General features: G+C 38.8%; 1 protein-coding gene across 1 annotated transcript in view; it reads left to right on the forward strand.

Moving 5' to 3' along the window:
* The window catches only part of LOC121725651 (sorting nexin-7-like), a 147598-nt gene that overhangs the window by 30468 nt on the left and 94432 nt on the right, over positions 1 to 22698 (forward strand). The window lies entirely within an intron of this gene.

A 22698-nucleotide genomic window follows, 5' to 3' on the forward strand; every position in this document is an offset into this window, starting at 1 on the left:
GGTTGAGGTAGCACCTTGATAACACACGTCATTTTTAATAAATTTAAACGTATTTTTTTGTTTATAGGACTTCATACCTCTCACGACAGCTTTATTTTCAGAAATGTCTTCTATCAAGCAAACATACTTGTAAGTTTTCTTTCCCAAAGCAGAGCAAAATTTTGCGAGTATAAAGTCACCTTCTTTTGGCGTAAATACAAACTCATCTTTTCAAGTTGACGGCACATCTTCCAACTTATTATAAATTCTGCACTGATTTTCTTTTTTGATCGAAGATTCTGTTTCGTTGCATATCTTCTTTTTTTTTAAACATGGTTCAACAGAAAGGTTTCGTTTTGTCCTTTTAGTATTTTCTTTAGTTGTTTTATTAATTTCTGTTGTCAAATTAGATAGTTCTTCTTCAATATTTAAAGAATCATTGTCCGAGTTATCTTTCACCAATCTTTCATAAAAAGTTTCTGCGTCCCCAAATTCTCCTTTTTTATGTTTTTTCTGTTTTTTATTATTTCTGCTTGTCTTTTTTTTTTCTTCCTGATCTCTTTCCATTTTTTCAATTACTTCTTTGTATGTTAGGATTTCGGCCCCCTTAGCAACACGCCTTTTTTGTGTTTTGGGTGGATCATTGCGAGCATTTTTTTCCAATAGAAGTGTCTGAAATGACACATTAATTTCATTATCGTTTCCTAAAAACCCCTTAGCAACACGCCTTTTTTGTGTTTTGGGTGGATCATTGCGAGCATTTTTTTCCAATAGAAGTGTCTGAAATGACACATTAATTTCATTATCGTTTCCTAAAAAAAATGGTTGCTGCTTTTTTTCATATGTCTTAAGTGTTTCATTCATTTCCTTTTTCACTTCGAGATTTTCTTTAATTGATGTTGCAGGTTTAATTAATATGTTTTGCAGTATTTGAATTTTTGAAGATGTATTGTTTTTAGATGGAACTTCCAGATTTTATTCAGACGAATCTTGCTTATGTGCGTTAAGAAAATATTCCGGCTCCTGTTTCTTGTAGACTCTTTGCTTTGTTGTTTGTACTTTCTTTATATTTATCCCTTTTTTTTCTACTATATCCATTTTTCTTTCGTTAATATTCTGTTCAACCTTTGCTTCAAACATTTCTTCTTCAATCTGTTTTCCTTCAATCACTAGTTCTTTTTGATTTTCTGTTACCTTCACATCAGAACAGTTCTTGTCAGACCCAATATCTTCCAGAATCTTGTTAAACTCACTCTTATAAAAACTTTGAAGTGTCAAGCTTAAGAGTGTTGGTACGGCAACATTAACATGATTTTCCACAACCTGATGCGTGCAGTCGTATCGAGTTGCATCATATGTTTCCACGTTGTTTTCAACTTCAGGCCCGGAAATTAAGTTGAAATATTTGACTTCGCTATTGTCGGCATGTTTGAGTGCTTGTTCTTTTTCCCATTGGACTAATGCCAAAGGATCGAATATGTTTTTAGATATTGCATGCCGGTTAAACGGGTATATACCAGTTTTTTTAAATCTATTTTGCAGGATAACTGGGTTTAAATTGGCCCATATTTCGGTTATAATTCTGGAAAATTCCATCTTTGGTAGTTTAGCACCAATGTGCATCCTTTGCCATTTTACGAGGGCCTCATCCCACTATCCTTCATTGGTTTCATGCCACTGCAATCTAATGGTTGAAGAATATGAGATGAGTGTGGTGGTAATTTTATTATAGTAACGTTTCATTAGAACGCCTCCGTACTCGCCGAACGATAGCGTTCCCATACATTTCTGATAGCTTGTCGTGATACTCCAAGTCGTAACGCTACTGCTCTCTTTGACTCTCCCTCTTGCAGCAATACCACAGCACTTGAAGCACTTTCCATGTTCATATGGTTCCGAATACGTGGCATTATAACGTGCTCTAGTAACTCAATTAAAAAAACAGTAAAACAAAGCAAAAAGCGCCTGTAACGATAGTCGGAATACAACTGAATAAGAAATTGGGCATTGGGTGATTTTTACTCAGTTAGTTTTGCCTGACCGCTAGAGGATAAAAATTAGAAAAAGTGTTGTTCTAAAGATCGATAAGAACTCATAAACATGTAAGTTTTACGGTGAAATACTTGAACTGGCCCATAAATAAGTCTAAAGCAACATGTTTACATTTTTTGAGAAAAAATCGTGGTGGGCCATATTTTGTTTTGAGTAGTTTATATAAGATTACAATGCTTACCAGAATACAATTGTGAATGGAAAACTATAGTACCTATTAGGTGTTGAAACATAAACATATCAATTTTAATTACATACTAGCTGTTGCCCGCGACTTCGTCCGCGTCAACAGAGTATAATAACAAAGATGGATAGTCCGCTAACAAATATGAAAATAAGTAAAATATAACCTCCTCCTTTTTGGAAGTCGGTTAAAAAGTAGCCTACGTTACACCTTACAACATCGGTTATCTACCAAAAAAGTCCCGGCAAAATAGCTCCAGCCGTTTCAGAGATTAGCCGGAACAAACAAACAGACAGACAGACATACAGACAAAAATTGTAAAAAATGTTGTTTTGGTGTATGTAGCGTATATAGATTCATAAGCATGTAGTGAAAAACGGTTCTTTCAATATTACAAACAGACACTCCAATTTTATTTATACTAGCTACTAGCTATTTGACCAAGCTTTGCTCGGTATTCGATAAAACACGAATAAAATGACATTTTCTAAAAATTATTCCTAGCTAGATCGATTTTATCGCCCCCGACGATTTTCATGAAATTTAGTATACAGGGGTATACTAAATTTCATGAAAATCGTTGGAACCGATTCCGAGATTCCAATTATATATTTATATACTAGCTGTGCCTCGCGGTGTTACCCGCGGTTTAAGTGACATATCATAAAAGACTATGAAAAGTACCAATAATAGTATCAAAATGGGACGAAACATGGTTCTATAACGGTTTATGGTAGTGATAGTGATTAAGATGAAGGTAATTTGCATAGTAGCATATCCTTTCGGCTCGAAACAACGTCGAAACTCCCAAACTTGTATCTATAAAAAGTCAGGAGTTCCCTCAGCACCTCCCGAACCATAGTATACCTTGGTGCAAAATCTTACTTGTTGGAAGCATATGCTTAGAATACTGCTCACGAAATCGAAGTCACCACATATTTCCATATAAATTTTGAGGAGTTCCCTCGATTACTTATCTTATATCTTCATCAGGTCACTACTTTTATGAATATGGTACCAAATTGGAATGATAACCTATACACCAAAAAAAAATTTTTGAAAATCGGTTCACAAACGGAGTAATCGTTGAAGTTAAAAAAACGAACATAACACCTCCTCCGTTTCGAAAGTCGGTTAAAATTGTAGCCTATGTGTTATTCTGATGTATAAGCTATATTATTGTAAAGTTTCATTAAAATCCGTTCAGTAGTTTTTGCGTGAAAGAGTAACAAACATCCATACATCCACACATCCATACATCCAAACAAACTTTCGCCTTTATAATATTAGTAGGACAAGAACTGCTCGTTTAAAGATATAAGATTCTTATCTTATATCTTTAAACGAGCTTTAATAAGATGTATAGATTAATTAAGAAAAAAACTTATTACAAAGGACTGTATGCCTCTTGCTACTTAGTTAAGAAAAAACTGAATAGTACGTGTAAAACACTGAAATAAAATATTATGGACAGTTTGGAGAAAAAATTCTGTTTCACATTTTTTTAATTTTTGTTCTTACACGGCGCGGATTCATGACATCTAGAATTACAGAGGACTGAATGCTTCCTACAAGCGCACCTTTTAGTCGAACATTTAAAATAGCCTTGGCCACCAAATGGTGATATTTTTTGGCATATTTCTCTCAATGACAACTCTTCATTCGGTATAGCATCATTGAAAGTAATGCTTGTTTGCTGTATTGCATTTCTGGGTAACCAATCTTTCAGAGTACCAACTGAAGTTCCCATTTTGTGATTCTCATTTCTCTTTTGTATAACTTTTCCCAGGACATTTTTTTGGTCTAATGGTCCACGATCTAACTTTGGTATCTCTACCAAAACTGAAGATCCAACGTCAATGTTAGAAAATTTATTTGAAGAGTGTACGTTCATTTTATCTGCTGCTATTTTCAAATTTTCAGCAGCTTCATGTCTTTGTTGCTGTATTTTTTTCCTTAATGCATAAAAAACATAACAGTTTGGATTTGTAACCGTCATCGCCAGAAGTCCCACAAATTAGATGCACATTTCTTGCACATGAATAACATGAATGTGCTCCTGTATATTCCTTGCCGCAAATGACACAATATATTAATGAAACTGGTTCTTCCACACATAAACTTTGTGGAGGCGTTGCTGATGACTCAACTGGCGACAACTGACTGTCACAGGTTGTTATGGGCGCTACCACTGTTGATAAATATGTTGATTGTACCAAGTCAATAGTTTTAACACGCAAGTCAAGGTTACAGTTCTCTATAGGTGCTATCACTGGTGAGGGAGGCGATGGTTGCTGCACACTTCCACAATCTACAGCTAAGGCATGATGACAGCTTTCTATAGACGATACAACTGCTGATGAACACGATAGCTGCTGCAGTCTTCCACAATCAACAGCTACGTAAGGGTCGCAGTTTTTTACAGGCACTGTCGATGAACACGATGGTTGCTGTAAGCCTACAGACTCAATATCTGCAGGTGCTGGTGCGGCTAAACAAGATGATTGTTGATTTATTATCTTCTCAAGATCTTCTTCAGTTCTTAGTTTACTGAGAAAACCAGGAGGCAACTGCAACGACAAACCAATTTAAGAATCCACTCCAAACAGAGCTTTGTATGGTGTTCTTTTTATAGTTCGATGAAAAGAACAGTTCTTTTGAAACTGACTGAAATTCCCAAGAACCAATTAGTTGAATTATTATCATGTAGCCAAGCCTGTAACATGTTCTCCACATCTTGGTTCGCTCGCTCCACAGATCACTGATTAGCTGGATGTCTGGGTCTTCCATTAATTATTTTACAACTTGGCCACATTTCGACCAATTCTTTTATAATAGATGCCGTAAATTCTCGACCGTTATCACTTTGAAGTAGCTCAGGGCATCCAATATCCAAAAATATTTTTAACAATTCTAATGCAACTTCTTTTGCGCGCTTGGATGTCAAAGGTCGAAGAAACGAAAACTTGGTTGTGTGATTCTGGTAAAGAAGTATCCATTTATATTCTTTATCTGGTGTTGATTGTAGGTCTATTAAATCAACTTGCCCTTTGTTGTTAAATGAATTTGAAAGTATAGGGCGCACTACAATACCTTTCTTCCGAAATGTCTTCTTGTTTTGACACCTTACACACTGTTTTACGAATCTTACAATGGTCGGCGTACATTTTGTCGCGACCGCCGTGTCCTTTGCTTTTGTGAATTTCTGACAGAGCATCATAATATTCTTCAGAGGGCAATATTTTTACAATGGGATCAGTATTCGATTTTCGTTTCAAAACTAAATACTTTTCTCCTGATACCCTCATTACATCATAATGATTTGCGTAGAAATGGTGGTTAGGGTTTCTCCTTACGTTAAGCCGAGGCGCCGCTTCATACTTTTCAATATAATTTATAATCTCACTTATTCTCTTCCGTGTCCACTCTGGTTTTTGTTTCTCTCATTGTATAAAATACGTAGTCCCTGTTCAAACCGTAACCTTGAACTATTTTCTTCATCACTATTCATTATACCAGAAGTAATTTGTAATGATAAAACTAAGATTTTGACAAAGCAAGTACAAACTGAGACAGATCATAGACAACATAGACAAATTGTCTGTGTGTTGCCAATATAATCACTTGTGGCGGCGGCGTGCGACAGAATATGTTTGTCGCATGTGCGCCAAAATTTTGTTATCCATGTCGTCACTTATGGTTCTCGCGGAAAACCGGCGCTGAATATGCCTTCGGGTGTACCAGCATATTATGTCGAGCGTGGGTAATTTGCAACTGCTGTTTAGAATTATTGCTTACCATATACTTAATAATATTAAGTAAATATGTACCATGTTTGTAGTGGCAAATAAACCTTAATATTATTATTAACCTAATAAAAATATGTATTAAAAATCTTCTGATTTTTTTGTAATCTTATCATAAGACTCCCAGATTTTTATAGGTATTACTTCCCGGAAAATAAAATATGTATCTGGCAACACTGCCGAGGAATTGGCACGCAACGAAACCCCCGTTACAATCATTTCACTAAACTTAATCTAGTAATATGATTATATCACTAAACCTAATGTAAACTCAACAGTATTATAATTATGTTTCTAGGATGATAGTAATGAATCGCTTTCTTACGGCATATAAGTATATCCCTAGGGATAAAGCTATAATCTATACTAATATTGTTACGTGCTAGGGTTCGAGGATTTGGAGAGAAAGACCTGGTGACTCTCTTGAAGACTTTATTAACACTGCACTAAACACTAGGTCACAACACTTAGCACTAAGTCCAAACACTAATCACTAGGTCCAATCACTAAGCACTATCACTGTCCTAGGTCGTAGCCAAGTCGCAGGTTTCACTGGTTCACTCACTATTGATCACTTGATGTCGCCTCGAAGATCGCTCAGATTGAACTGACTGGCCGGGCCTGCCTGCGGCTCTTTTTATATGGCGAGACGAATTCCAGAAATTTCCCGATTCACGTAAACAAGTAAACAACCGTAGGAACTTTCTAGGAGGCTCGGGCATGTACCACAATAAAACTGCCGTCCTTACGATAAGTGCAGTAAGTTGAATTTAATCTAGACCTTATGGTCTCAGTCATAAGGTCTAAATTAAAATACGTAAACACGCTAACAAATAAACGGTAAACACGTAAAAAAACATTGGACATTTCTAGAAGATTCGAGTATGTACTTGCGCACCTGATGCCATCTAGTATTGAGTAGGGGATTTATGTTGCCTGTGCTCCCTCGGTAAGCTTCGCTGGTTTGTCGCTAGATAGACCACGTGTCCGTATACCATGTACCGTAACACTACTCCCCTCTTAGAGATGCTCGTCCCGAGCATCATTGTTACTGCCATGGTAACGCGCCAGACGGTCTATGTGTACCACTTTGAATGTCCCTCTTGGTTGCTTTTGAATCCTGTAAGTCACATCATTCAATCGGGTAACCATTTTGTATGTGCCGTCCCACTTGGTCTGCAACTTTGGAGATTTGCCTTTTCGGCGAGTTGGGTTATGCAGCCACACCAGTGACCCTTCTTCGAAGCCGCTTGTATTCGATTTCCGGTCGTATCTGGTCTTCATGTTCTCACTTGACTGTAACCCATTTTCCCGAACCATGGCGTATATATAGCGCATCTTTTCCCTTAAATCGCAGACATAATCTGGTACGGTCTTTGGTTCCTCCGGTGACCCTCCTGTCAAGAGGTCTACTGGTACTCGCAGTTCTCTACCGTAATTGACATACGCCGGGGTAGCTTTTATGCTCTCATGCTCGGCGGTACGGGACGACAGAAGGAAGAGCGGTATATACTTGTCCCAGTCCTTTTGTTTGTCATCTACCAATTTCGCCAAATGCCTCTCAAGGGTCTGGTTAAATCTCTCAACCATTCCATCAGACTGTGGATGGTACGCGGTGGTCCTCGTTTTATGCATTCCCAAAATTCTGCACACTTCCTGCAAGACCTGCGATTCGAAATTCCTGCCCTGATCGGAATGGATTTCTAGAGGCACACCAAAGCGAGATATTACTTCTTCGATTAGCTTAGAAGCAACTGTTGTAGCTTCCTGGTTTTGTATGGCGAAAACTTCGGGCCATTTGGTGAAATAATCCATGACAACCATAAAATACTTGTTTCCTGATTCCGTTACAGGAAATGGCCCAGCTACGTCAACTGCGATTCGTTCCCACGGTGCGCCAACGTTATACAAGCGCAGGCTCCCACGGCTCCTTGTCTGTGGTCCCTTCACTGCAGCGCAAGTAGTGCATTTGCGGCACCAATCCTGTACATCGTCTCGACAATGCAACCAGTAGAATCGTTCTCGCACTTTTGTTAACGTCCTCTTTACTCCTAGATGACCTCCTGATACGCCATCATGCATTTCACGGAGAACATCCGGTACTCTCGTTCTTGGGACCACTATCTGAAGATGGAACTCTCTACCGTTAGTCTTCTCCCATTTCCGGTAAAGTATTCCGTTTTGAAGAATCAGACTGTCCCATTGCGCCCAGTACGCCTTAGTGACAGCGCCAGTGGGTGCAACCTCACTTCAGATTGGCTTTACGTCATCCCGTTTCTTCCATGTGATGATGTGTCGAAGGTCGTCATCTCTTTCTTGAGCCTCTCTCATAGCATCATTCTCCAATGGACCCAAAGGACTTGTTTACGTTAACTTTAATGTTACTTCATTAGATTCCTGCTTAACACAATGTTTGCAGTCTTCTGAACACGGCCTTCGTGAGAGTGCGTCGGCATTCCCATGCGACTTTCCGCTGCGGTGTTCCGTCTTGAAGTCATACTCCTGGAGTTGTTCTATCCATCGAGCTACTTGGCCTTCTGGGTTCTTGAATTGTAGTAGCCACTTCAAGGCTGCGTGATCAGTTCGCAGTAGAAACTGTCTGCCGATGAGATACTTGCTGAAATGTTGTAGCGTCTTTACGACAGCCAAGAGTTCTCTTCTTGTCACACAGTAGTTTCTCTCTGGCTTAGATAAAGATTTGCTGAAATATGCAATTACAACTTCTCTTTCACCCTGTTTTTGAGATAACACCCCTCCAATGGCCGTGTTCCTTGCGTCCGTGTCGACTATAAACTGACCTTCAGGTTGTGGATACCCCAGGATTGGTGTTTCACACAGATGTTTCTTTAGTTTCTGAAAAGAATCTTCGGAAGTCTCGTCCCAAATAAACTGTCGTTTATCTTCTGTCAGCCGATGTAATGGCTTGGCTATCTCTGAGAATCCCTTAACAAAACGCCTGTAGTAGGAGCATAGGCCGAGAAATGCCCGCACTTCGGTTTTGTTCTTAGGGGTTGGCCAATTTTGGACTGCTTCTAGTTTCTCCGGGTCCGTCTGAATTCCATCACTGGAGACAACGTGGCCGAGATAGTTCACCTTACTCCTGAATAAACGACACTTTTTCGGATTCAACTTTAACTTGGCCCCCTCTATTTTGGCGAAAACTCGTTCAAGTTTCGCAAATGGTCCTCGAAGTCGCGGCCAACAATGATGACGTCGTCCAAGTAGACTAAGCAAGCCTCTCCAACTAAGCCTGCCAGTACACACTCCATGAGTCGCTCAAATGTGGCAGGTGCGTTGCACAATCCAAAGGGCATGACGTTAAACTGCCATAAACCTCCGGTGGAAAAAGCTGTCTTCTCTTTGTCTTTTGGATGAATTTCCACCTGCCAGTATCCAGATTTCAGGTCCAGGGTCGAGAACCATTTCATGCCACTCAAGGTATCCAGAGTGTCGTCGATTCGAGGTAATGGATAACTGTCCTTCTTGGTGACATCATTGAGACGTCTGTAGTCCACACAAAATCTTGTGCTGCCATCTTTCTTCTTTACTAATACAACAGGTGAGCACCATGGACTTGCAGACGGTTCAATAATCTTATGCCTTCTCATGTCCTCCAAAAGGCCTTCAACTTCTTTTTCTTTTGCAATAGGTATCCGTCTTGCTCGTTGACGAATTGGGTTCTCGTTTCCGGTATCTATCCTGTGCTGAACCATCGACGTTCTTCCAAGGTCGCCTTCCTGACTGGAGAAGATATTCGCGTGGCGTTGTAAAAACTTCTTAGCTTTCATGCTCTGCGAATAAGTCAGATTACTCTTGCAGTCATCGAGTAGCTCAGTCACTATTCCATAGTTGCTGGTGTTTGCTGAGTCTGAGCCTGTGATCGAACTACACTGTCTCATCCAGACAACTTCCTCGCACTTTCCAATGACGTCACCTTTGTTCAAGCAGATCTCGCGATCACCAAGATTCAAAACCCTGACCACAGCGTTACTGCTACCACTAACAAGGGTTCTCGCCGTCATCAGTTTTTGCGCTGATGTCTTGGTAGGTAAGTCTTCGATCAACACGCATCTATTTAACTTCTTCTTTCCAGCTGGCGGTAGTTTCACCAGCACTCTAGCTTCCGCTCGTCCAGGTATTATGACTTTCTTTACACATTCAACTTTCCCGCATGAAAATTTCTTCTTCGCCACACTTGAACACTCCGTCGGCGACATTAATTCTGCAGTTGTGCTTCTTCATGAAATCCAAACCCAAGATGCAATCATCCATAATCTCAGCCACGATAACGTCATGAGGGTATGAGGATCCCCATACATTAATCGTAACTGACATTTCTCCCAGGACGGGTATTGGCTGACCGGAGGCAGTAAGGAGCCGACAGTTAATTCTCCTCTTGTGTCTTCTTGCGGCTTTTACCAGATTTGGGTTCACTATCGTTCTAGAGGCTCCTGTATCTAGAGTCATTTTGCAATCCGTCCTGTTAATAGTCCCCTGAATCACAAGACTGTTCCCGCTGCATGCTTGGGAGATAACAGTTATCGAGGCTTCCTCCGTGTCAGCCAGCACTCGCCCCTTAGTCCTGGCTTTTATTCGTTTCCCTGATCCCGGGCAGGGAACGAGGCCCCTTGCTTTTGCAGCTCCTCCATTTGTTCCAGACGTTCCTCGAGCATTTTCATCCTTGCCATTTGGCAAGGTCTCTTTCTGCGGGCAGTTAAGCTGAAGATGGCCCCTCTCGCCGCCCTTGTAGCACATGGCTCCAGAACTTCTCTTCGTAGGAGCCTTAACCTCCTTGACTTCCTCAGAGACCTCGCGGATCTTATATGTCTGCCGTATGTCACGCCGAACAGCCTCGACCTCTAAAGCATGCGCCAATGCTTCCTTAAGCGAGGTGTGGTGACGTAGCCTCACTGCAGCTCTGACCTCCAGGTCCCTGATTCCGTCGACAAATGCTTGCACAATATTCGTGTCGACCATCTTGGCGTCAGCTCCTGGCTGTGCCTTCTTGACGAGTTTTTCAATTTCCAACGCCCATTGTTGTAGTCCTTCTCCTGGGCGTTGGACTCTGTCACGCAGTTGGGCACGGAACACGTGCTCCAGGTGTCGCTCCCCGTATCTGGATTCAAGTGCCTCCATCAGGTCTTGAAACCCATTTCCTGTATGCGCTTCTAGGACCGACAAAGCTTGCCCTCTGAGCGCAACAGTGAGAGCGGTCAGGCGTTGTTCATCATTCCATCCGTTGGCAGAAGCAACAGTCTGGAATTGCTGACGATAAGCATTCCAAGAAGTAGTGCCGTCGTATGGTGGCACTTTTACTCTTGGCCCATGTGCCACTCCAGAATTTCCACTACACGTCGCGACTCCTGTGGTTTCCAGGCGCACTACTTTTTTCTGTAGTTCAGTGAGGCCGGTTTTCACATTTTCCACATCCACTCCCAACCCGGTAACGCGTTCGTCCATTACGTCGACGTCTTTACGAAGCTTAGTCACCGTGTCACTAACATCCTTTATAGCCAAAAGCGCTTTTTCTTGGAGGTCCTTTTGTTGCTCTTGTGACTCCTGCAAAGCGCCGAGCTTGCGTTCTTGTAACTCTTGCAAAGCGCCGAGCTTGCGATCATGTGACTCTTGTGACTCTTGCAACGCGCTGAGCTTGCGGTCTTGTGCCTCTTGCAAAGCACCGAGCTTACGGTCTTGTGCCTCTTGCAAAGCCTGAATCAACTCAATTATGCTTTCCAATTGAAGAGCCATTTGAGGGGCTGCAGAAGCTACGGGCAAGTCAAGGTGGGTAGAGCCAGTGGTCGTGTCTCGGTGGGCTGGGCCTGAGTGGACGGGGCCAGAGTGGTCGTGGCCTGGTGGGCGGAGCCAGTGGGCGTGGCCACGCCCAAAGTGGGCGGAGCCTGGTGGGCGTGGTCAGTGGGCGGAGCCTGGTGGGTGGGGCCAGTGGGTGGGGCCTGTCCCTCAGAGGGCGGAGCTTGGCCCCCAGGGGGTGTGGTCTCCGCAACTCCTCTCTCGGAGTCAATGGCAGCAGCTCGCTGCGCCCTTGTCCTGACACTCCCCTTGAAGTCCTCTCTCGGAGTCAATGGCATCTCCAAATCGCACTTCTGACACCAGTTGTTACGTGCTAGGGTTCGAGGATTTGGAGAGAAAGACCTGGTGACTCTCTTGAAGACTTTATTAACACTGCACTAAACACTAGGTCACAACACTTAGCACTAAGTCCAAACACTAATCACTAGGTCCAATCAATAAGCACTATCACTGTCCTAGGTCGTAGCCAAGTCGCAGGTTTCACTGGTTCACTCACTATTGATCACTTGATGTCGCCTCGAAGATCGCTCAGATTGAAAAAAGAGCCGCAGGCAGGCCCGGCCAGTCAGCTGGCCGGGCCTGCCTGCGGCTCTTTTTATATGGCGAGACGAATTCCAGAAATTTCCCGATTCACGTAAACAAGTAAACAACCGTGGGAACTTTCTAGGAGGCTCGGGAATGTACCACAATAAAACTGCCGTCCTTACGATAAGTGCAGTAAGTTGAATTTAATTTAGACCTTATGGACTCAGTCATAAGGTCTAAATTAAAACACGTAAACACGCTAACAGATAAACGGTAAACACGTAAACAAACATTGGACCTTTCTAGAAGGTTCGAGAATGTACTTGCGCACCTGATGCCATCTAGTATTGAGTAGGGGATTTATGTTGCCTGTGCTCCCTCGGTAAGCTTCGCTGGTTTGTCGCTAGATAGACCACGTGTCCGTATACCATGTACCGTAACAATATTATAAATGCAAAAGTATCTCTGTCTGTCTGTCTGTCTCGCTTTCACGCCAAAACTACCGAACCGATTGCAATGAAATTTTGTATACAGATAGTCTAAAGCCTGAGAAAGGACATAGGCTCCTTTTTTACTGGAAAAAAGGGTTGTAGGGGGGTAAAAATACGAAAATTTGTTCAAATTAAGTTAGTTCCAAAAATTCATACTAGATGGCGCCGTCTTACATCGCGCTAATGCTTGCCCAACATCTTTCTATAAGAGGTGGTATCATCATACATTCGAGTTTCGATTTTTTTCGATTGTTTCTTTATTACGTTATTTAATAAGTCAGTACTTTTTATTATATACAGTGACGTAACCTTAAACCTATCAATGATAAATAGTTTATGGGTAAAGTTGTGTAATTAGGAAGCTAAATAAGCTTTAAAATTTGGCATAATATATAAAGTTTAATTTAAAAAAATGAAATATTATGTGCACTCTGCACAGCTGTTTTGATTTAAGGGGTACCAGGGTTTTTTTTATAAAAGCTTTTGACACCAATTTTGTTGACATCGCGCGCTATAAACTGAAGTCCACGCGGACGAAGTCGCGGGCAACAGCTAGTACGGATATATTTATCATACTGCGACACATCGACTGAACAGCTTCTTCACTAAATTTGCATCCGTAATTTTCGGAAAAATCACACAAAATGAGACATTCATTTTCTTGTAAGTTTTGGACGCATTTTTTGCAAAAATAAATGCTTAACAAATTCAAATTTCAAAATACCGCTCACAATGATCCAGTTTATTCTCTTGTGGGACTGAATTGCTAAGACCGACTAGGATTAAGAAGTCGATAATAAATGTGAAGTTTGAAACTAAGTTTTTCTCAACTATTATATTCACAATTTCTACTATTTCTCCCTATCGCTTTTACTATAAATATCTTTACTCAAAAGCTCGAGCACTAAAATTTTGTACATTATGAGTCCCAAGATACTACTCATATTTCCCGCCCAGCGAGTATCTTTATAATTTAGATGTAGTGGGGTCCTTACACAGTACCTCTTCGGATTTGAGTAATAAAGTTCACTAAATAACAAAGGACTTGTAATAAACCTACGTAAAGTACCTAACAACACGTCGATATTAAATGATACACTATAACGTTCAGCTATAGCAATACTCAACAGTTTGACTATGTTAATGTTTTCATAAACGTTAGTTAAATCTACTAATGATGTACGATACTCTTCTATATGAGAAAAGTTAGCCAAGTTACTCCTACCCAATTTCACCAGAAGTTAGGACATACCAACATATACCATCGTGCACAAAGTATTTCGAGCAAAAATATAATATGATCTTTGGTTCTTAAATTTTTTTTTCTTTACCCCTCCCCTCCCCTAAGAGGGAATAGGGTAAGATGGGAGGGTAGGGATGGGAAGGGAAGGGAATAGGGGAGGGTAGGGAAGGGAAGGGAATAGGGGAGGGTAGGGAAGGGAAAAGGGTAGGGGATTGGGCCTCCGGTAAACTCACTCACTCGGTGAAACACAGCGCAAGCGCTGTTTCACGCCGGTTTTCTGTGAAAACGTGGTATTTCTCCGGTCGAGCCGGCCCATTCGTGCCGAAGCATGGCTCTCCCACGTATGAGTCGCCGCAACCCAGCTGCTATAACTTTACCAAATTATAGCAGCTGGGTCGCGGGAGACATTTTCGTGCTGCAGAGGCGTACCAAAAAAAGGGAGCACGGTTAACCGACGTCCGGAACTAGAGAGTCACAAACGTCACTTGTCTCTTATGTCACTTTGCACAAATGACACTTTGCGAAGGAACTTCTTCTCCTTCTTTTTGTAGATGGTACTGCTTTAACAAATAGTCATGAGTCTCTTTTGGTTTCACAATTCCACTTTGGTCGCATAAATATAAAAATGGTACAGTCTCAGGCGAATTTTTTTTCTTGTTGCCGTGTATGGGCATTTGATTTCTAACACTGCCTAAATATTGAACTGCCTTATCCACAATTAAACCACATTTTATTGTTTGGAGCCCTGTCATTTTCGTTAAGGTTTTTACCGCTCGTCCTTCACATTTTAAGCCGTTTTTGGTAGGAGCTGTTGCTATATTTTTATCTTTTAATAATAATTTTGCAGTGTTTGCTTTGCTATCTTCTTTACATTTACATATTTTCTCAAAGGCAGAGTCTCAAGAGGCGTTTTTTTTTCAATATTTTTATTTTATTTTATATACTAGCATTTTTAATTCTGCGTCATTTAATTTGGGTTCATCTAGAAACATTCCATCCTGTTTTTTCTTTAATAAGTCATGGTCGTGACATAATATTTGTTCTATATTATCTGCTGGTTTTACTAAATGCATCATTGGGAAAGTTGTTTGAGCTAGTGCAAAAAAAATAATAGATTATTTGAAATTTGCTATATTCTATTATTATTTTTATTACATTTACTGTTTGATATATTTTTTATGTGCTTGGGTCAAAATTACTCACATCTCTTAAATGGCGATCACAAGCTTCAAGATTTAGATTTTCAGTCTCAATCGAGCAGCCAGTATAATACTTGGATGGTCGGTGAAACGACTGGAGCTTTTCTGTGCAGGTCTTGTGAATTTTTATATTATTTTTAGCTATGGAGAAATCTGTGTACCACCAATGTGTGCTTACATTGGGTATAGGGACATATACCCGCTGCACATTCGTATTGGGTTTCTAAAATGGTGTGTGTCTCAAATCTTATGATAATAGTATAAGTTATGTATTTCTTATTTGAGATGCACACAGCATTACACCCCTTGACAAAGGTATCTTCACTTCGTGCATTAGCTGCACGAGCACTTATTAAAAATATTCTTCGTACAATTGTTTTGCTATATTAATAATTAATATCATCTCTTTCTGTAATCATTGTAAAGTATTTGATTTCATCTTCATTTATTGTAGGTAATACAGTATCACTGTTAATACCATAAAGTTCGGTAATGTTTGGTTTTAATAATGTAGGTAGTAGAAGGACTGTTGACTACATAGCCAAATATTTCACCTTTTAGTCTGGAACAAAAATAAACTTGTTCAAAAACCTTCATATTAATTTTATTATCTAGTATATAAAATTCTCGTGTCACGGTGTGCGTGGTTGAACTCTTATACGGCTCGACCGATTTTCGTGAATCTTAGCGAGCATATCGTCTAGGCCGCTTTTTCTCTTCTCCAGAGTGGAACATTTCTTCAAGCGCACATTTGTTTAAAGTTGTCTGCAATTTGTATTCTACTATATCATAAAAAGTTTTATTTGCTATACTTACATGGAATATTTGCAGCACCACAAAATTCCTCCAACTGAGAAAAATCGTTACCAGTACAAACCATTCTCTCGACTAACGCTACATTTATATTCATTTGCTTAGATGAGTCTTCAGAAATGATTTTTTCTAATTTATTGCACGAACGGCACTTGAACGCAAATGTACTGATAAGTCAATATCTGATTTCTTTTTCAATCCAGATGTGAAAAATTACAATCGAGTCCTGAATGATGTATATTTTTAATAACGTCAAAAATGTTATTAATATCAACCATTCTACGGCCCTTTTGATTCTTTCTTCTCAGTTTCTTCAAGATTAGGTTTAATTACTAAGCTAAGATGTGTTTTCAGGCGTAACATTGTACTCTAATTCCTGATCTTTATTTTCTGTGTGTAAGTGCAGTAACTTGGATGTGCTCGATGTGTTGGAGTATTCGGTATTGAAGCTGAATATCCTATCGTATACGACGACTGCTGTTGGGATTGAAACCTAAAAAAAAGGGAATGTAGGTGAAAAGCTAAATGAAATACGGAGTGCAGAGTGACACTTGTAGTAACTCGACTAATAATACGTTTATATGTTAAAGTCAAAAGACTTTAACATATACACTTATATATGTCGAGTAGGTAGGTGTATGGAAAATATTTTCTTTAGGCATCAAAATTGGCTCCATAATAAAAGTAGTTCATACCACAGAATAATATATGTACTTACTATCAGAGAAGTTGATTCCTATGCAAATCGGGGACCTAAGTAGTTTGGTCGCGTTACGTCAAACCCAGCTGACAGCTCACAATTAACATTGAATTGACATATTATATAAGTATATATATATATTGTAATGGCGCTTACTGAAAACCAGCGTTGCGAACTGCGTTCGCAACAAATGCTGAGTAGGTGACAATTTGGTAAGACTTATCTTAAAACGTTCTTGATTATTTCAATGTTCATCTACTGTTTTACCAAATAAAGATTATTTTCTTTCTTTCTTTCTTTCATATTCGACTAAATAACGTTGGTCTGTCAATTGCATAGGAATCAACTTCCTCGATGGTACCTACTACCTAGTACAGATGAGACATTGACTTCTCGTAAGTTACGGACTATTCCGAACTGGCGCTGCTGAAGTCGCTAGTGGACCTGACCGTAAAAACCACAGATAGTATAAGAATAGTGATGTCAGCTTGATATCGACGTCTAGTCGATAAATAGTTATGTTTACTTTGTCGATAAACACTGCGTATAGCATTTATACTTTAGGAATGCTTTTTTTTGTCGTTCACCCATTTCATTGTAATATTTTTCATCAGAAAGATTGCCTTTCAAAATTAAAATAGTAATAAAATTTGTTACAACAGTTTCATTGTGCCTTGAACACCTCCAGTGCCAGGAAATCCTCATATTTTTAATTTTTTCTTTCAAAACTGTATTAATATAAAACCTTTATAACAATTTTTATTTAAATAGTCATAAATTACGGATGCAACGTCTCTGTATTATACTAAAAATAGCTGAGTAGGGTATTTTAATTTTTTTCAATGAATTGTACTCCCTGTTTATAATATACAGATGTATATTTTCTTCTTTTTTGCAGTTAAAGCACTTAAACAGGCTCTACAATTTACACTTTTACAAATTTTTCTGCACACATATGCTGTGTGTGCCGAGCTGTGCACTTTAACTTTTTCCATTACTACTTGACCCACAATAAATTTTCTTGGTTGGTGTAGCACAATCTTATGAAGAAGACGAGGGAGAACTTTGTTGTTATTTTGGCTTAAAATTTTCACTATTTTTACAAATATTTACATTCAATGTTTGTTCTCTCTCACCCTCTTCACAGTTTGCATTTTCGAAATGAAGAGAAACAACAATGAAATTGTTATATATTAGAGATTTTAAAAAATGAGCAAAAATATAAGTGTCAGGATTTATATTTCTATAATTTAGAGCTCTAATTCGTCCAAAGAAATTTTCAAGTGGATCTTGGTTTACGTTTCTTGAAGAGAAATAATTGACTGCAAAGGAGAATGCCCAAACTCCATAGAAAAAAAAACCCAGCTCCGGGGTTAAAGTGCTGTATCTCAAATTATCAATCACAATGCTTTATTAAATAATAACCCCCTCTTCAAAAAAATTAATAAGAATCAAATGCGTTGTCTTCGATTGGTTCTCTGTGGTTATTTAATATTTTTTGCAATATTTCAGCATCTGATGTTTTTGCATCATATGTTGCAGGCATGTCTTATATGTGACCATCAGCACAGACCGCCATGAATGGTTTTACAAGGTTCTTATATTTATGGATGCTGTTACTCCGCCATTGAAATGAAAAGTTTGAGCTTTTTTCTACATAAGGATATGTGCCATCAAATATAGTGATTATCTTGGCGTTGTCTGTGTCTCTGAATATATGTTGAGGTAACACTCTGTTACGTTTGATTGCATCACTGCGGGTAATATGGTCCAGCCCTGGGGCTGGACCATGCATCTGGATGCATAGGAACAAAATCATTTAGAAGACATTTTCTTACTAGTTTTACTTTTCGATCTACACTTTGCCTAGACATATTATAGGCGGTTACCAATAGTTGACTTGGTTCACCGGTTCGAATTTTGCTGAGATAGACTCCCTAGTCCAGTTCAGGTGTGTTGGATTGTTGCCGAAGGCTAGGTATTTGCCCAATCAGATTGTTGAATTGGGTGTGATTTAACCCTGTCCAAAAGTGGAGATCTTTTTCCGTTATATCAGAAATGTTATCAAAATTCAGAAAAGATTTACTCTCCAGGTCTTCAGTGCTCACAAATGCGGGCTAGGTTCGGTATATAAATATTGTAGTAAGTTACTACTAGTAACTGAGAAGCTGAACTTTGATTACATTACTGACACTACGTAGTCGCACCCCATTACAATTGTCAAACATACACCTTCTGAAGCCAACGCAACTTGAAGCCCGAAGGTGTATGTTAGATACCTACTACCTGCTCGATTTTGGTTTATATTGGTATCTATTCGATTAAAATAATGGTTGTGTAATGTTTTAAAATGAGAATAAAGTTTATTATTATTATTATTATTAAAATACGCATACCATATGGATCTGGAACCATCGAACGGAATCTGTGAAGCAAGAAAAACAACTTTATTATGAATTAAGTGGCTGCGAACGTGGGACGTGGGAGAGTATTTGTACATATGTGTTGTAGGCTACACAACCAAAAGCCATAGTAGGGCTTTCGTTGGCAGGTTGTCACCAATCACTGTTGGGAAACTATAACAAAATATATGTTGGGCCTATGTTGAGTATTTGTATAGATGTTCTGTAGGCTACACAACCAAAAGCCACAGTAGGGCCTTCGTTGGCAGATTGTCGAATTTCACTGTTGGCAGCAGAACGTAAAATCAATTTTGGGCCATTGTTGGCTCTTCGTTTGGAATTTTAGTGTAGGAATTTACGATTGGCTTTTTGTTCGCCCTTTGTTGGGATTTTCTCACACCATTCCCCGACAGTTTACCAACCGTTGGCAATCGTTGGCCAACGGAGTGTGCTTCTAGGGTAGGCATCCGCTAAGAAAGGATTTTGATAAATTCCAACCCCAAGGGGCTCAAATAGGGGATGAAAGTTTGTATATAACAATACTTCTTAACGCGAGCGAAGCCGCGGGCAAAAGCTCGTTATGATATATACTTTTGAGGGTTTCAGTTGGTTCTACTATAAATACATAGTATGTACATATTTAATTCGTAGTACCTATTTGACTTAAATAATTTGGACTTTAATAATTTGGATAATCTTACAAAGCTTTCAAAAGTTGTTATCCAACCCTGTAGAAACATGCCGATATTTGCCTGACTAGAGAGCAACTTTACTATAATTTTTATCAATGAAATAGATGTCTTTAATTTTTCTTATAGAATCAACCCAAAATTCGTGGTACTGGGAATTAGGTTTCACTGCACTTCTTAATTTTCCTCTTTTTGCCTCACCTGTATAGCCACTCGCGCTGTCAAACATCTTGTCAAAGAATTCAATTACATCCGCTGTAGTTGCCATAGTGGTTGATTCTTCTACGCCACGTAATTTATATAGAAAAAATTTCATCATCTTAAGTTCAGCAGGTAGATGCTGAATGTAATTATTACATGCATAAATACAAATTCTCACTATTTAATATTTAATGACAAAACGTCATTTTTCGTCAAAAGTACCTGGGTACCTGGGCATTGCTCCGAGATGTAGGAGATAAAAAAAATCACAAAAATAATCATCGGACTGGGATTCGAACCGAGACACATGCAAAGATGCCATTTGGATTGACTCCAAAGTAAAAATATACCGTAAAATCCAGGAAAGGTTAGATCTTTAAGGTTTTATTGTTTTCCCATACATTTCTTAAGAATATGAAACAATACACTAAAATACAACACTTTCTACAAGTTTGCCATATACGATTACTTTCCAGAAATGATTCCTTATCAGCAACACCATCAATTGATGCAATAATACAGGCTGTTTTTTTGTGATTTTTTCTTACCTTCTACCGTCATCAATTTTTTCTCCCATTACGGGCGGATTCGACCAAACTGGAGTAAAATTTTACTCGAGTATATCTGTCTCCTAATCTAAGAGTAAGCTGGTTTTGCGTTTTTCCAACTTCTTATCCAAGAATGAGGTAATTAAAGGGGAGTAAATATTTACACGGGCTATTTTGGTGGGGTAAATATTAAACTGAGAATAGTTGCACAACAGGGTTCAACTGTCACGGTCGGTGTCATTGTGAACTATAATTGACATTTTATTTCATATTATTTGAGTAACTTGGTAAAATGCGAACGATAATACCCTAGAGGAAATTAAAGGAGTAAAATTATTATCATGATAGTTATACTCGTGTAAATTGAAGTTTGGTCGAATCGGGCCTTAGGTCGGATCATAGTATATATATGGGCGCCGTTTTTAGGGAACTAAAAACGGCGCCCATATATACCTATACTATGATCAACTGACGAGTGATTTCATATTTTCTCACAGTGTCATCTTACAGTGTGAAAACGTTTCGTACACTATAAATTTCCAATTCGTAAAATATCAATAAAATAATTGTATATGTTCCTGTTTTTTGGTGACTTTTGTCAATTTGTTTGCGGTTTTAATTTTCACTTCTTTTGAACCAGACTGCTACATCTAGTATTGTATTTCCTCAGAATTATTAAACTCCATAATTGTTGGAACTTTGTTAACACATCTTGGGCACATTCGTTCAAGACAAGCAAGATTGTAAATGCTGCAAATTGTGGCAGTCAATACTATACTTGAAGATTTTTCTTAAATTATTTTGTTCTTCCATAGTTAATAATGGCTTAATCCATCCTTATTTTCAGACGATAATGAAGAACTGGTTTTACTTTTATCTCGCTTTTTCGTATTCAGAGCCAATTTCTTATGGTAACTCCAGAAGTCGTAAGTTATTTCGGGACAAGAATCGCTGTCGTGTTCACTATTGGTAACACTAGGAGTGAAAGTGATATAATATTATCGTCTCAGTAAAGAAATTGCCTTTGCACAAGCTCCTGCATCATCAGCATCCTGAAAGTGGATATTCTTGAATCTTGGATCTAGTAAACATGACATTGCAATCAAATTATTATCTTCAATATGTCGAAATCGGCGTTCTATCTGTTTCGTTATTTCTTTTTTTACTGTATGTATAGTGTATTTATTATATTACCATCATCATCATGAGTATCATCATCATCATTGCATACAGACACAGGTATAAAATTAATCTGCTAACAGATCACAATCGGTATTATGTTATTATGGTTACATACCGTTCACCTGATTGCTCTTTGGTTACATATTCTAGTGGTTTCAGAATAAAAATCAATGTTTTTGGTAACAATTAGACACTTGAAATTTTAATAAAATCCTTTATCATATGTGTACTTTAATAATTAATAATAATATTAAAATAAAATAAAAAATGAGGGGGACCCATTCAAAAAACACAATTTGTGGCTTACTTTTGCTCTATAACGGTACGGAACTCTTCGTGCGCGAGTCCGACTCGAACTTGGCCGATTTTATTTCTTATATTTTTCGTAAGCTTTTAATTGCATTCGGTGCAATTTATTTTGAAGGCGTGAGACATCTGTGCCTTTTAAATACATATTATTATTGATCAACTTACGGGTAATTTCAGATGCACAATTACTAATTACTTTTTGCCCAACTCTGCACTTGCCACATGATAAAATAATTATTTCTACATTAACTAAATTTAATCAAAATCGATTCAGCAGCTTAAACGCAAATTAAAAAAGTTTATTGCGTGAGAACCGAACATTTTCCATGATAAAAAATATGATCCTATGTCCTTCTCCAAAACCTTATGTAATATCTACATGTACTCAATATCGATATCATTAGCCAAATTCATTTTTGTAGACTGCGCGGGAACCGTACATTTTCCGGGACAAAAAGTATCTAATGTCATTTTAATTGACTCAAAGTATCTGCCTACAAAATTTTATCAAAATCGGTTCAGCGGTTTAAGCGCAAATTATTTTAGAAACATAGTACATAAATGCTA

Source organism: Aricia agestis, chromosome 3 (assembly GCF_905147365.1).
Source record: "Aricia agestis chromosome 3, ilAriAges1.1, whole genome shotgun sequence".
In the NCBI taxonomy this organism is placed as follows: Eukaryota; Metazoa; Arthropoda; class Insecta; order Lepidoptera; family Lycaenidae; genus Aricia; species Aricia agestis.